Genomic DNA, 16,709 nt, shown 5'->3' with positions numbered 1-16,709 from the left:
CTTTGGCCTATATCCACACAGCCATCTGCAAAATCCCCTAACCATTAACTATGGCTATTTATTCCGTTTGCAGTTTCTCTCAGCAACACCGACACCTATTTCCCTTGGTGCCTTCTCAAAGTTCGGACCTTTACTAGCACAAGAAGATACAATTGAATTACGAACCCTCTCTTCCTTTGCTAATCAGAGAAAGCCACTTTGGTTGTTTAAGCAATATGAAACTATACCTGAAGACCGAACTCCTGACATTCCAAACTCTACGGCTTTTATCCGTGTAACTCAAAGGATATTCTGGAGAGAAGAATCCATGGAAGAACGCCTCATGCAACTAGATGATGAACACAGACCCATGTCTGAAGACAATGAAGAAATGAACTGGGAAGTCAGTTCACCACGTTCACATCAGTACTAGCACTCATCAAGTGGGGTTGTCACTTGACGCAGGCATCTTAACCTGTGTTAGCAAAACTAAGACAAGGTCGTCAGCCTTGGTAAAAACGACGTCAACCGAGTTACCCTTCTCGTCAAAAAGATGCTGTTGTAATAAAACTGTCGGTGTGATCCTGTTCCACCGCCTTTAGTCAGTGGTGTCCCTGTAGCAGATTCCTTCTGTCTCCAACGACCTTTACACGTGTCCTTTTCTTATGGTCGGACTTCAAGAAATTGTAAAATGAAATGGATCCCTTCCATCTATAAAATGGGATTCGATCTTCATTCTTAGACAGAGTCAGTTGAGTGGAAGAAGGAGTCTCAGAGTCTAGGGAGATAAAAGTCTTAGAAGTCAGGAAGAAGTTTTAAGCTTTCAGTCTTTGTAAGTCTCAGAAGCTGTAGATTTCAGATCCATAAGTTTCTTATACACATATTCTGATATAGAGAGTATGCTCTTATCTCATCCGAGATAATCAGAAATCAGACTATCAGCGCGTGATGTATATGTAAACATTTGTATTGTTCCGCTGTATATTAATGAAATATCATTTGTCAGTTTACATTCACAGCTGTTCGAAAAGTTGGTATTAGAGCCGGGTGGTCGCGGGTTCAAACCCCCCCGACCATCAACTATGTTTTTGAATGGCATTTTTTTAAAATTTTTTTTTTAAAATATATGTATATTTAAATGCCACACCACCTTGGACTTCAATCGGGCACCATTTTCACATACGATCTCCGTTTTCAACAAATGAACGTCGTTGGAGAGCTCTTAACGAGACCTTCGATTTGATGCCGAATTTGACCAAATTTGGAGAATCTATTTTTTTTCCTTTTTAATAGCCTCTGTACCTGAATTTGACCAACATTTGACTGGTCGTAACTTTTGTGTATGGACTCCTTTCTCGCCCATTCAAATTGTGTTGGGTCCAAAATTTCAAGGAGTTTAATCTAATGCTGATTGTTGGAGTTTTGGAGATACTTTAATCTTGACAAAAATATCCCTCGGATCATACGCATAGGGGATGGCTAGGACCCATGACGGTCTTATGATGCTATTGGCGATTGGGATGAACCACATTCTTAATTTGGTTGTTTTGTTATTGTGATATTATCTCTGTTCATTATGATGTTGCTTATGTTCACTGTGATGTTGATTTCAGTACATTCTTTTCTGCTATAGTTTTAGATGGATAGATGTATCTCCTTCTTGATCTTGGCATCTTGTTGATTTTGCACTCGAGTGTTTGCTCCTCGATCTATGTGGATTTGGTACTCCTTGGTGTGGAGGTTTTGGACTCATTTTTTCTCTGTTTTTCCCCTTTTTTGTTTTCCTTAAGTGTTTTTGTGTTTCTATGGGCGACATTTTATCAACATGGTGCGACATAAAAATGTATCACATGCCCATAGAAACTATGTCGTACGATGCTAGAAAGTATCGCATGCCTCTTGGAGAAATGTCATGCGATACTAGAAAGTATTGCACCTCCTTTGGAGAAATATCGTACGATACCCTAAAATTATCACACGCCCTTGTGAAAAGTATTGCTCAAACTCTAAAAGTGTCACCCTCCTTTATAAATGTCACGTGATACTTTTTAGTGTTGTATTAAAGTATCGCATGAGTTTTGTAAAATCCTACGCGAACAGGCAGCAAGCACTTTTCAATTTGATCCAAAAATTTTGAGAGTTGTTTTGGATACCCTTTTTGGTGTTCCTCGACCCTATGTTGTTTCTTTTTAGATTCGAGTTGTTTTCTTTCAATCCTTTTTGTGTGTTTTTGTTGTAGTCCTTTGGGGTTTAAAATATATCATTTAAGTATAAGTTGATGTATATTCCTTACTTATACTTAAGATATATTTTAATATATGCGACGAATATTTTGAGATAGGTTTCAGACCTCTCGGAGATAAGATAAAGATTTTAGGAAATTTCAAGGCTTCAGAAATCTAGACTTAGCCAATTTTTAGGGCTTCAAGATTTTAGGTTTAGCCAAATTTCAAGGTTCTGCATTTTACCCCAACTTGGTGTTTTGTTGATGAGTGGTCATTTCTTGAGGCCTCATCTTGTGCATGGTTGTTGTTGACTTTTTTTTGTGTGTGTCAGTTTGGTAGTGGCATTCGAAGATTCGTTGGTTGCTGGGATTGTGGTGAAGTCTTCTATTGTGACCTTTGTGATCCCTGTATGATGTTTTCATGTGCATTCATACTTGTAAATTTAAAAAAAAATTGGCTTGTATTCCATCCTTGTTTCCAAGGATCTCTGGGCGAGGCATTACAACTTTGATGAATTTTTGTGTGATATTATGCCTATGGATTTTTGTTGTATTTTGTTGGGTAGACCTTGGCAATATGATAAACATGTTATAGATGATGGTATATTGAATCAATATATTATTTGGGTAGATGGAGTGAAAAATTGCATTATTTCCCTTGATTGAACTTCAGATGAGCTAAATTGTACTATTGTTAGAATCTGTATGGTTAGTGGGAAATAGTTTAAGGAGGAGATGAAGAAGAACCAAGTGGGCCTTGTTGCAATCACTAGAGGGTAAAATTGTAATAGTAATGGTTGAGAGATAGACAATAGTAAGGGCCAAGTGACAAAAATAGTAATGATCGAGCCGCAGAAGAAAATGAAGGTCTAGTAACAACAAAAGATGACAGTGTTAGTCGAATGCTAATATAAATTGAAAATTTATTGAATTAGTACAAGGAGATTATTGCAAAAGATATCTATGATGATTTAACACTAGTTAGAAGTATAAGTCATTATATGGATTTGATTCCTAGAGATATTTTAATGAATAGAGCACAAAATAGATTGACACCTATTGAGAATGAAGAATCTAACAAGAAAGTACAAGAGTTGTTATAAAAAGGTATTATTAGAGAAACCCCAACTCCATGTCATGTACCTATTGTATTCACACCTAAAATATGGAGAATGGAGAATGTGTACAGATTTCATAGCCATAAACAAGATAATAGTAAAGTATAGGTTTTCCTATGTCGAGGATGGATGGCATAATGGATTGTTTGAGTGGAGAAAAATATTTTACCAAGATTGATTTGAAGAGTGTTTATCATCATATTAAAATTAGAGAAGGTGATGAATGGAAAATTGGTTTCAAGACAAAATATAGTTTGTATAAGTGGTCAGTTTTGCCTTTTGGTTTGTCTAATGCACCAAGTACTTTCATGAGGTTAATGGATGAGGTTCTAAAGAAATTCTTGGGTACCTTTATGATAATATATTTGGATTATATTCTAATATTCAGTAAGACTAAGGAAGAACATCTTGAGAAAAATAGACAAAGTATTACAAAGATTGAAGAAGGAGAAATTACTAATTAATTTGAAGAAATGTTCATTCATTTAGGATGACACTTTGTATTTGGGATTTATGATTTTAGTTGATGGTTTGAGAATGGATCCTAAGAAGGTTTTAAAAAATTTGGAATGGCCTACACCTGAGAATGTGGGTGAGGTAAGATTATTTTATGTTTTGGTTAGTTTCTGTTAAAAAATTATAAGGAACTTCAATTATGTTTGTAATGCTATGACTGAGACTATGAGAGGACATAAAAATGATTTCAAGTGTACACTTGGAATTGATAAGAGTTTTGAGATTTTGAAACAAAAGGTTTTTGAGTTATATGTAATGGCTTTGCTTGGTTTCAACAAGGCAGATCAAGTTGAATGTGATGCAAGTGGCAATGCAATAAGAGTTGTCTTGAGTTAGGAAGGTGAACATGTTGCTTTCTTTAGTGAGAAATTGAATTATTCTAAAAGGAAGTATTATGTAAACCTTTTTTTTTTTAGTGAGAAATTGAAAGATGATAAAAGGAAGTATTATGTGTATGATCAAGAGTTATATGAAATTGTTCAAGCTTTGAAGAAGTGGAGACATGATTTAAACAAGCTAATACCAAAGTCTTCTTCATCTAAGAAAATCTTTACCACTTATGATCTTGTGAACTAATTGTAGCACACTCCCACTAAAATATCTATTTTTGAGTTGTTAGAGTTATCTCCTTTGCACAAGGAGATCCTTAAGATGACTTTATCCACAGCTAGTGTCCCTACTCATATTCATGTGGATAAGTTCCAAGCTATTTTTAATCACATTTTTACTCTACATTACCTAACTTTTTTCTAAAGAAGATGTTAAATCACTTAGTCACTCACATAAACTTGCATTGCATATTGAAGTCTAAATCTATCATACCTAGGTTATACAAGTGTTGATAGACAATGATTTGGGGTTAAATATTATTTCCTTTAACATCGTTCAACAATTGGGTCTCTCTAAATTTTCTTTTAACCCTAGATGCAAAATCACTATCAAAGCTTATGATGAAGCTAAAAGCTCCTCTAAAGATCTTATTGTGTTAGCTATTACGGCCAGTTTTGTTGAAAAAGATATGATATCCTAAGTTCTTGAGATTCCACTTGCATAAAACATTCTACTAGGGAGACCTTGGATACATAACATGTGTGTTGTTACATCAACTTTTCATCATTGAATTAACTTTCATTTTAATGGTATGAAAGTCTTGATTCCTGGGGATAATTCTATGTCAATGAAAACACTCATTGTTGTTGAATCCCTAGTTCCAAATAATATATTTGCTAATGAAGCTATAACCTCCTTTGCTAATTGTGTAAAGAAACTAAAAATGATAAGAATCAATATGGGAGAGTATACCCTGGATTCTATGATTGTATTGCCAGTTTCCATACATTCCTATGGAAGATCAATTGAGCACATGAAGCCCTCATCTTTAGCTACAATTGTTTATGTACAATACATTTTTTCCAAGCATTATTCCCTTTACAAGATGAAAAGGAAGATCAAGCTATTAGGGATTAGATATTTATGAAAGAAGAACCAACTAATGAGGTCATATGTAACACCCCTATTTCTCCTAAGAAGTATGGAGAACGTTATCAATTTTTCAAAAAGATGGGTTATCCTAGACATGGACCTTTGGAATATGATAAATATATTCTTGGTGAACCCATGATTCATACCAATGGTCGCACAAGCAAAGACACTACTAGCCTAGGACATGGTCTTGATGATAGTCTTCCTATTTATGATCATGAATCCCCAACAACTAGTGATTTAGAAGATGAGATTCAACTCATGGCTAATACTATTCCAATGGAAGATCTTATTCCTTCTACCTCCATTATTTGGTGAGAAAATGAGCCACATAATGATCATATTGTTGAGGCTTCCACTTCTATATAGCTGGAGTTTGATGAGTTAGACATTGAGGATCCTAATAGAGATTGAATCAAGAAAACTATTTCTTACCTTATAGTTAATGATCATATTTTTGAATCAAATTAATATGATTGGGATGCTCTTTATTCCATATCTCATGAAGTGGGGGTAGATGTTGTGCATTCCTATACTAATCAAACCAATGTAGTTGGCGAGTCTTTTGTAGGGTTTGACAAGTTAGATTCTCAACTTGCTTTAGTGGATCACACTAATACTCTTAGGCCTCATTACACTTTAGGTACCTTTGAATATTTTCCTATAGTTCCTAACTTTATTGTCACTAGAGATGACCTCTTTCATATTGACAACCTAGAATCTTCTAGTTTGTTATCCCTCATGCACCTTGATCTCATTGACTAGTCTACACAAAGTCAACCACCTGAGCTTCAATCATTTCAAAATTACTATGAGATTTCTTTCTACCCAAGTTCACACAACCCTCTAATCCTAAGCTTAACATTACTCCTTTAGTTGATTCCTATGATTTGATTCTTAAGACATTTCTTTCTAATAAGCTCATTACACTACCTGATAATTTAAGACCTTATCACCCTAAGGCTAAACCTCCTTGGTGGAGAGGGGATCAATTTTGAAATTATCGTAGGAACAAAAGAAATGAAACTAATCATTGTCTTAGGTTCAAGGATGTATAAAAGATCTTATTGATGAAGGAAAAGTTGCTACTTATGGGTTGGTCAAAAACTCTGATCATAAGGATTTCAAAAAACCTCTTCTTAAGTATGAGCAAGGAAATTTGTCAAATGTAAACAAGAAGAATCGTGACACATATAATAACAAAGACAATATTATGCATAGGCTTGAGCCTATTGATGAAGAAAGCATCAATATGATGAGGCCTAAATTTGATGAAGAACCTAGCTATGCCACTAATGATGAAAGGCGTAAAGTGATCTTGAGAACTCTTGATTCCTCTCAACACTTTTATGATAATAGATCTATGGTTTCACTTAGGTTTGAAGCTTCCTCTTCCCCTTATGGTGAAAGACTAAATGTTTCTACTAATCATCAATCCAAATTTGTCCTTGAAGTTGCAGATAATCCCAAACAAGCTAATACTAAACAAGTAGGGTCTTCTTTATCTAAGAAAATCTCTACCAATTATGATCTTGTGAACCAATTGCAATGCACTCTCACTCAAATGTCTATTTTTGAGTTGCTCCAATTATCTCCTTTACTCAAGGAGATCCTTGAGAAGGCTTTATGCTCAATGAGTGTCCCTATTCATATTGATGTGGATAAGCTCCAAGCTATGGTTAATCACATTTTTTCTCTTTGTTAACTAACTTTTCCAAATAAGATGACAAAGTGCTTAGTCACTCACATAACCTTGTATTTCATATTCAAGTCCAAATCTATCGTACCTAGGCTAGACAAGTGTTGATAGAAAATGATGCAAGGTTAAATATTATTTCCTTTAATGTTGTTCCACAATTGGGTCTATTTGAATTTGTTATTGACCTTAGATGCTAAATCACTATCAAAGCTTATGATGAAGTTAAATGCTCCTCTAAGGATCTTATTGTGCTACCTATTCAGGTTGTTCTTGTAGAAAAATATGTGGTATCCTAATTTCTTGACATTCCACTTGCATAAAAACATTTTTCTAGGGAGACCTTGGATACATAACATGGATGTTGTTTCATTAATTTTTCATCACTGAATTAACTTTCATTTTAATGGTACAAGAGTATTGATTGATGGGGATAATTCTATGTCAATAAGCACACTCACTATTGTTGAATCCCTAGTTCCAAATAATATAGTTGCTAATGAAGCTAGAACCTCCCTTGCTAATTTTGAGAAGAAGCTAAAATGATGAGCATCATGTTGACCTTATGGTCAAATCATTTGTCAATTAGTGACTAAACACTTAATCATTTGGTTGGTTACATTGCTACCAAGCTTCACAAGTAGAAAATAGTGTAAGCTGAGCTTCATAGTATCTACCAAGCTTCACAAGCTGAAAATAGTGTAAGCCAAGCTTCATAGTGTCTACTGAGCTTCACAAGAAGAAAATAGTGTAAGTTGAGCTTCACAAAGTCTATCGAGCTTCATAGTGTAAATCAAGTAGAAAGTAGTGTTAATTGATATTTGCATTGTTAACTAACCTTATTAGTGTCTACCAAGCTAATCATCTTTACCAAGCAGAAGGAAGGTAGTGTTGACCGAGTTGCAATGTCAATTGAGCCCTTTAGTGCCAATCAAGTTCCATAGAGTTCACTAAGTCATTAGTGCTAACCAAGTTCATGCCTACTCCTAAGTGATCAATTTAGATCAAGCACTAGTGTCAACTGAGTGCCAGAGCTTACCAAGTTCACTATGTTGTTGAGTGTCATAATATCACCCAAGTGGTCTTCAAAACCTAAGTATCAACAGTGAGCCAACTTGGTGAAGAATGTTGAATATGGTATTATAACTGATTCTAGAACATAATTAATTGGATTGGTATATAATATATCTCTCCAAATCCAAATGAGGAAGATTATAACAAGTAAGAAGAAGAATGAATGTGAATTAGAAGACAAGGGCTACAAGCTATATAAGGAAAAGAAGAGTCTCATCCATCACATTAAGGTGATCATTCTACATCAAAGGAATCTCATATAGCAAATCAAGTTGTAGAGATGAGATAAACTACAAGTGCATCCTAATAAGTACATCACTCAAATCCTCTAACAAGGTGGACTTAATAGTCTTATGCAAAAAATCCTAACTGAGTGCATACTTCATTGTATTATATAAATCCTTTTACAAGGTTGACCTCATAGTCCTTATTGCTCCTAACAATGAATATCACCAAAAGTGATCAATTGTAAGCCTTAATAGGCCAAATTTATACTACAGTATCATAGCTTGTGGGTATCATTCCCATCCCAATTTTACTTTCTATTTGGAAGGTTTCTGGGTTACCAAATATTGTGTCAAGTGTTATCAATGTTTTATTGTGTTCAATATTTCATGCATGCAATCATATGAGATTAATAGATGAAGGATTAATTGGTGATTTGAAGTTGAAATTTTATTATTTCTTGATTTAGCCCTCCCCTCTCAATCATCTATCCCACCTTATATTTCCAACACATCGATATGGAAGAGTACACTCTAGATTCTATTATTTCTTTTTCAGTTTCCATGTGCTCCTATGGGAGACCAATTGAACACATGAAGCCCTCATCTTCAACTATAACTATTTATGAAACTTTTGTCCAAGCCTTATTCCCTTTAGAAGATGAAAAAGAAGAAAAATCTAATAGGGATAACATATATATGAAAGAAGAATTGACTAATGAGTTCATACATACTACACCTATTTCTCCTAAGAAGTATGGAAAAATTTAACAATTTTTTGAAAAGATGGGTTATCCTAGACATGGACCTTTTACAAATGCTAAATATGTTCTTTTTGAACCCATGATTCATACCAATGATCACACAAGCAAATAGACTACTAGCTTAGGATATGGTGTTAATGACAATTCTCCTATTTATGATCAAGAACCCCCTACAAGTAGTGATTTAGAAGATGATATTCAGCCCATGGCTACTACTATTGCAGAGGAAGATTTTATTCCTTCTAACTCCATTCTTTAGGGAGAAAATGAGCTAGATAAATATCATAATTTTGAGGCTTCCACTTCAATATAACTTGAGTTTGATGAGTTAGACGTTGAGGATTCTAATAGAGAATAAATCAAGGAGAACATTACTCTCCTTATAGTTCATAACCAAAGTTTTGAATCAAATGAATATGAGTGGGATTCTCTTTATGTCACATCTCATAAAGTGGGGTTAGTTTTTGTGCATGCCTATACTAATCAAACCAATGTAGTTGATGAGTCTTTTCTAGGGTATGACAAGTTTGATTCTCAACTTGATTTAGTGGATCAAGATGATACTCTTTGTGCTCATTCCAATTTAGGTATCTTTCAAGATTTCCCTTTAGGTCCTAAATTTTTTATCACTAGAAATGGCACCTTTCATATTAACAACCTAGAATCTTCCACTTTGTTATCCCTCATGCATCTTGATCTTATTGACTAGTCTATCCAAAGTCAACCGCCTAAGATTTCATCTTTTCAAAATGACTATGAGATCACTTACTACCCAAGTTCACATGACCCTCTAAGCCTAATCTTAAGATTACTCCTTTAGTTTACTCCTATGATATGATTCTTAAGATATTTCTTGCTAATAAGGTTATTTTCCACAAGCATTCTAATATACATCTAAAACTTAGGGTAAAGGGATTTCCCATATGTCATTTCATCTCAACTCTTTGAGTTTAGAATTGATACAAGGTTATAAATAACATTCCCAAGAACAAGTGCTTCACCTTGTTGCTTACTTTTAGAAACCTCACTCACCTCAGTATAAGAAACATCAGGTTTGATCTTGTAAGCTTTCCAAATACTTTTATTATTGTGTGTCTTTCCTTCAATGACTCCATTCCATTTAGAGGGAGATATATCATAATCATTTCACATGTCTAAGGTTGAATCAATGGTTGTGGGTATAGTTTTAGGTGGAAAAACATGTAAGGTTATGTAAGCCACATCATAGCCCATATCATAATAAAACTCACATGGTGGTATTTCTCTTTTCTCTTTTTCTGAACCCATCATTGCCAACACTCTAACAATATTGAGCTTTGATGTCATCCATTCAAGAAAATCATCATCCTTTATTTTAGACAAAAAGAACCATTTTGGTTCATGAATAGAAGCTTGTTTTCTTATGACTGTATCCTTTGCCAAAACATTTGCGAAGAAAAATTTTGGTTTTTTTTAGTTGTCTCAAAATACTCATCAGTTCTACCTATGAGGCTTAGCCCTAGTGGCCATAGTTGGAATTATTTCATCCCACCATAAATAACCAAAAGTTTTCATGGAAAAACCTTTTGCAAATGTTATTTCATGATCTAGAACCAATGCCTTTCTCGATGGTGACATTACTCTTTCCATAGAGGTACCCAATTCCAAAACATTATTTGGTCTTTCATGTACACTAGAAAGATCCCTAAAGTTTTCCCCCTTTCTCTGAAAAATTCAACAGATACATTGATAATCATCGTCATTCAACTAGAGTGACCTATGATCATAAATAATAGCCTTCTTTGATGTCTTATTCAATGTTTCATATGATATTTAACATTTCATAACTTCTTTAGGCATTCTACTATCTCTCTAAAACTTAAGGGAAAGGGCTTTTTTAAATGATTTATGAAGATGGAAACATTGGCTTTCATCAAAAGTAACCATATTGCACTCCCACTAATTAGGGACACTATGTCTAAAAACCAAATCGTGTGTTCATAGTGAATATTGCAAAATTTTCTTAGATGGATTTACTCCCCACAAGAAAGAATGCATGTGAAACAATGGGAGTACATAACACCTAATTGCCATCATGCCAAGCCTTTCTTGATAACTCATATTGTATCAAACAACTCAAGGCATAATGGTGAGGGAATTCATTACACAATATAAGAATATAAACAACATTCTTTATCAAAACATATGGTGGCCTCGTGAAGTTGAAAAATATTGACCTTTGATTTGACACATTCAAGAAAATCATCATCTGATATTTTGCACAAAAAGCCTTGTTTTGGTTCATGAGTAGAAGCTTGTATTTTTATGACTATATCCTCTTCTTGATAAAACCATTGAGAAGAATACTTATGGTTTCTGTCAGCTGTCTCAAAACATTATACAATTCTACCTATGAGGTTTAGCTCTAGTGACTGCAATTGGCACTATTTCATACCATAAACAACCAAAAGGTTTAATGGAATAACCTTTTACAAAATTTATTGCATAATCTTTAACTAATGGCTTTCCTAATGGTGACTCTCTCCATAGAGGTATCTAATTCCATAATTTTATTTAGTCCAAAGAGTATACCAAAAAGATCCTTAAAGTAATCCCCATTTCTCTTAGGAATTTAGTAGACTTGTTGATAATCATCTTTATACAATTAAAGCAACCTATGATCATAAAGAATAGCCTTCTTTGATGTTTTCTTGAAGGTTTTATATGACATTTTAATATTTTATAACTTCTTTGGGCATTCTAATATATGTCTAAAACTTAGGGAAAAAGGATTTCACATATGTCATTTCATCTCGACTCTTTGAGATTAAAATTGATGCAAGGTTAGAAATAACATTCCCAAGAACAAGTGCATTTTCAAGATTGAAATATTGATTTTCATCATAAGTAACCATGTTGCACTCCCATTCATTAGGGATGTTGCCTCTAACAACCACATAGTGTTTTGGTAGTGGATATAGAAAAAGTTTCTCAAATAGCTTTTCTCCCCATAAGTAAGAACACATGCAAAATATCGAGAGTCTATAACACCTAATTGTTATCATGCCAAACCTTGCTTGATAATTCATATGTATCAAATGACTCAATTTATAATGGCCAAGGAATCCATTACATAATTTAAGAATATCAATAACATTCTCCATGAAAACATATCATGGCTTTAAACTTGGATAGGATGCATAAGCATAATCTTCCTTTGATCTCACTACAAAAGAATGGACAAAAGCCTACAAGACAGCCAAAATGTCCTTCTCATCCCCCTAAAAAAAAGAGTGTAATGAAAGGAGGGAATATAATTTTGATTATCAAATCAAATCGCTATAAAAGTTGCAAGGAAAGAATGTGAATAAATGTGTATGTAGATCATATGCGGTACAAAATATGGAGGAAATCTTAGAAGAAGGAAGAAACAAGATTGGAGCTGAAATGTAATATTGTCGAGGTCACCTATAGAGTTATAAAAACTATGAAGGTGATAAAGAAACCAAATTAGGTCAAAAATAGTAGCCAACCTAAACAGATGGTCCCCAACTTGGCTAGGACAATACTATTGGGAGTGAGACGATGACATTTGATAATACACCAAAAAAATAGGGTTTGGACACATTCAATGGAAGATTAGTTAGAATTAGGGAGAGAGGATCCCAAAGCAACAATCCATAAAGAACCACAGGTAGAAGCAAGGAGTCCAAGAGGGAAAAAACTTGGATGAAGTGTCCTAGAAGTGATGTTTAAAGCACTACCTCTCGAGCATGGCAAGGGATCATATACCCTTACTAATCCTAGGCTAGATGGCAGGTCTCAAATTGAAGCAAGGTCCACAAAACTTGACTCCAAGTTAGACATATGATGTGGTAATCTCTTAATCATGACCCTAGAAGTAGAAGTGCATATGATTGATCCTCAAGTAGTTGAAGACCATAACCTTAGTCTTGCTCAAGTTCACTAAGAGTTGATGAAGGTCACAAAAGGAGGCAAAGCCATCAAAAAGTCTCTAAAGATAATGAACCACAACACACCAAACATAAAAAAGGACAATAAACTCCTTAGGGGAAGAAGGAAAATTAAACACAAAAACTACAGTTAAGTCAACAAGGTTTCTTATAACATTGATAGCAACCATGCCCTCATTTTCATCATTTGAAGGAATAACATAATGCATAGGGGAAGACCCCATAGTGGGAATATGAGGTAACTCACCATCAAGGGCTATATTTAGATCATTGGCATGCCAATCCAAATGAGGAGAGCCCTTAAGACATGTAGTGATGAGCAGAAGCACACTTTCTCGATGAAGAAGACTTATGTTGGTTTAGCTTTCATAATCTGGAACCAATGGCTTTCTTGGTGGTAACTCTCTCCATTGAGGTATCTAATTCCATAAATTTATTTATTCTAAAGAGCTAGACATGCCACCACATCCAGAGTACAAATAAAACAACTTTACCTCGGGCTTGGAAACAATTATTTTTCTCAATGTTTGTTTCACTCTTTTTCTTACTTTCAAATGCCCCACTCACCTTAGTAAAAGAAACTTTAGGTTTGACCTTGCAATATTTCCTAAAACTTCTATTATTGTGTGTCTTTCTTTCAATAGTTCCATTCCATTTAGAGGGAGCTATATCATAATCATTACACACCTCTAAGGTTGAATCAATGGTTGTGGATATAGTTTCAGGTGGCATAACATGTAAGGTTATGTAAGCCAAATCATAGCCTATATCTTAATAAAATTCACATGGTGGTATTTGTCTTTTCTCTTTCTCTGAACCAATCGTTGGCGACACTTGCACAATATTGACCTTTGATGTGATGTATTCAAGAAAAACATCATTAATTATTTTAGAAAAAAAGACTCATTTTTGGTTCATGAATAAAAGCTTGTGTTTTTATGATTGTATCATTTGCTTGATAAAACATTGGTGAAGTAAAATTATTTTTTTGTTAGATGTCTCAAAATACTCAAAAATTCTACCCATGAGGCTATGCCCTAGTGACCACAATTGGCACTATTTCATCCCACCATAAACAATCAAAATGTTTCATCAAAAAAACTTTTGCAAATGTTATCCAATGCTCTAGAACCAATGGATTTCCCAATGGTGACATTAATCTTTCAAGTACACTAGAAAAATCCCTAAAGTCTTCCCCTTTTCGGTTAAGAATTTGGTTTTAATGAGAGTGACCTATGGTCATAAATAATAGCCTTCTTTGATATCTTCTTGAAGGTTGTATATGACATTTAACCTTTCATAACTTCTTTAGGCATTCTAATATCTCATTAAAACTTAGGGAAAAGGGATTTTTCATATTCTTTTTGAAGATTGCAACATTGGTTTTTATCATGAGTGACCATATTGCACTCCCATTCATTAGGGACACTAGTCTAACAACCACATTGTATGTTGGTAGTGAATATTGCAAAATTTTCTCAAATGGCTTTACTCCCCAGAAGAAAGAATGCATGTAAAACAATGGGAGTCCATAACACCTAATTGCCATCGTGCCAAGCCTTTCTTCATAATTTATATATATCAATTAACTCAAGCCATAATGGTGAGGAAATCCATTACACAATTTAAGAATATAAATGACATTCTTTATCAAAATATATGTTGGTCTCAAGAAGTTGAAAAATATTGAGCCTTGATTTGATGCATTCAAGAAAATCATCATCCTATATTTTAAAAAAAAATACTTGTTTTGGTTCTTGAGTACAAGCTTTTATTTTTATGACTATATCCTTTGCTTGATAAAACCATTGAGAAGTATGCTTATGGTTTCTTTCAGCTATCTCAAAACATTATAGAATTCTATTGATTAGGTCTCGCTCTAGTGGCTGCAATTGGCAATATTTCATACCATAAATGACCAAAAGGTTTCATGGAATAACCTTTTACAAAAGATATTGCATAATATAGAACCAATGGCTTTCCTATTGGCGACTCTCTCTATAGAGGTATCCAATTCCATAATTTTATTTAGTCTAAAGAGTACACCATGAAGATCCCTAAAGTAATCCACCTTTTTCTTAGGATTTTGGTAGACTCATTGATAATCATCTTTATTAACCTAAAGAGACCTATGATCATAAGAATAACCTTCTTTGATCTCTTCATGAAGGTTGTTTATGACATTTAACCTTTCATAGTTTCTTCATGCATTCTAATATATGTCTAAAACTTAGGGGAAAGGGCATTCCCATATGCCATTTCATCTCGACTCTTTGAATTTAAAACTGATTCAAGGTTAGAAATAACATTCCCAAGAACAAGTGTCTTTTGAAGATTGCAATATTGATTTTCATCATAAGTAACTATGTTGCACTCCCATTCATTAGGGACATCGCCTCTAACAACCACATAGTGTGTTGGTAGTGGATATAGAAAAAGTTTCTCAAATGCCTTTCCTCCCCACAAGTAAGAACACATGCAAAATAGTGGGAGTCTATAACACCTAATTGCCATCATGCCAAACCTTACTTGATAATTCATATGTATCAAATGATAGTTCATATGTATCAAACAACTCAAGGCATAATGGTAAAGGAATTCATTACATAATTTAAGAATATCAACAATATTCTCCATAAAAACATATTGTGAGTTTAAACTTGCATAGGATGCATATGCACAATGTTCCTTTCATCTCACCATGAAAGAATGGACGAAAGCCTACAAGAAAACCAAAACATCCTTCTCATCCCCCAAAAAAAAGAGTATAATGAAAGGAGGGAATATAATTTTGATTATCAAATCAAATTGTTGTAAAAGCTACAAAGAAAGCATGTGACTAAATCCGTATATAGATCATATTGGGTAAAAATTGAGAAGGAACTCTCAGAAGAAGGAAGAAACAAGATTGAAGCTAAAATGTAATACTACCAAGGTCATCCGCAGAGTCAACAAAACCAAAAAGGCGATGAAGAAACCAAATCAAGTTGAAAATGGCAGCCAACCTAAAGAGATGGGCCCCAAACTTGGCCAGAACAATATTGTGGGGGGTGAGTCGATGATATCTCATAATACACCAAAGAAATAGGATTTGAACATACTCAATGGAAGCTTAGTTAGAATCAAGGAGAGAGGGTCCCAAAACTAGCAAGCCATAAAGACCCATCGATTAGACCAAGGAGTCTAGGAGGGAAAACTTGGACAAAGCATCCTATAAGTGATGTCTGAAGTGTCCTATCTTGAGCATTGCAAGGGAGCCCATACCCTTCCTAACCCTAGGCTAGATGATGGGTCTCAAACTGAAGCAAGTTCTAGAGGACTTTACCCCAAGGTACACATATCATGTGGTGATCTCGATCTCATGACCCTAGAAATAGAAGTATGAATGAGAGGTCTTTAGGAAGTTGAAGACCATAACCTAATTCTTGTTCAAGTTCATTGAGAGCTGATGAAGGTCACAAAAAGAGGCAAAGTCATTGAGAAAGTCTCTAAAGACAATGAATCACAACACTTCCAAAAATAAAAAGGACAATGAACTCCTTAGGGGCATAAGGAAAAGTAAAGACAACAACTAAATTTAAGTCAACAAGGTTACTTATAGCATTGATAACAATCATGCCCTCATTTTCATTAGTTGAAGGAACAACATAATGCACAAGGCAAGACCCCATAGTGGGAA

At 34.4% G+C, this 16,709-nt stretch overlaps 1 pseudogene; it reads right to left on the bottom strand.

Annotated features, from left to right (window-relative positions):
* Positions 1-418: 418 nt before the first annotated feature.
* LOC149575175 (DNA (cytosine-5)-methyltransferase CMT3-like) lies at positions 419-16,701 on the bottom strand (annotated as a pseudogene).
* Between the last annotated feature and the right edge of the window lie 8 nt (positions 16,702-16,709).

This window comes from Cupressus sempervirens, chromosome 2 (assembly GCF_028749045.1).
Source record: "Cupressus sempervirens isolate cs-2001-9-10 chromosome 2, ASM2874904v1, whole genome shotgun sequence".
In the NCBI taxonomy this organism is placed as follows: domain Eukaryota; kingdom Viridiplantae; phylum Streptophyta; class Pinopsida; order Cupressales; family Cupressaceae; genus Cupressus; species Cupressus sempervirens.
Note: the sequence above shows the minus strand (reverse complement) of the source record. Positions and strands in the feature narration are given on the sequence as shown.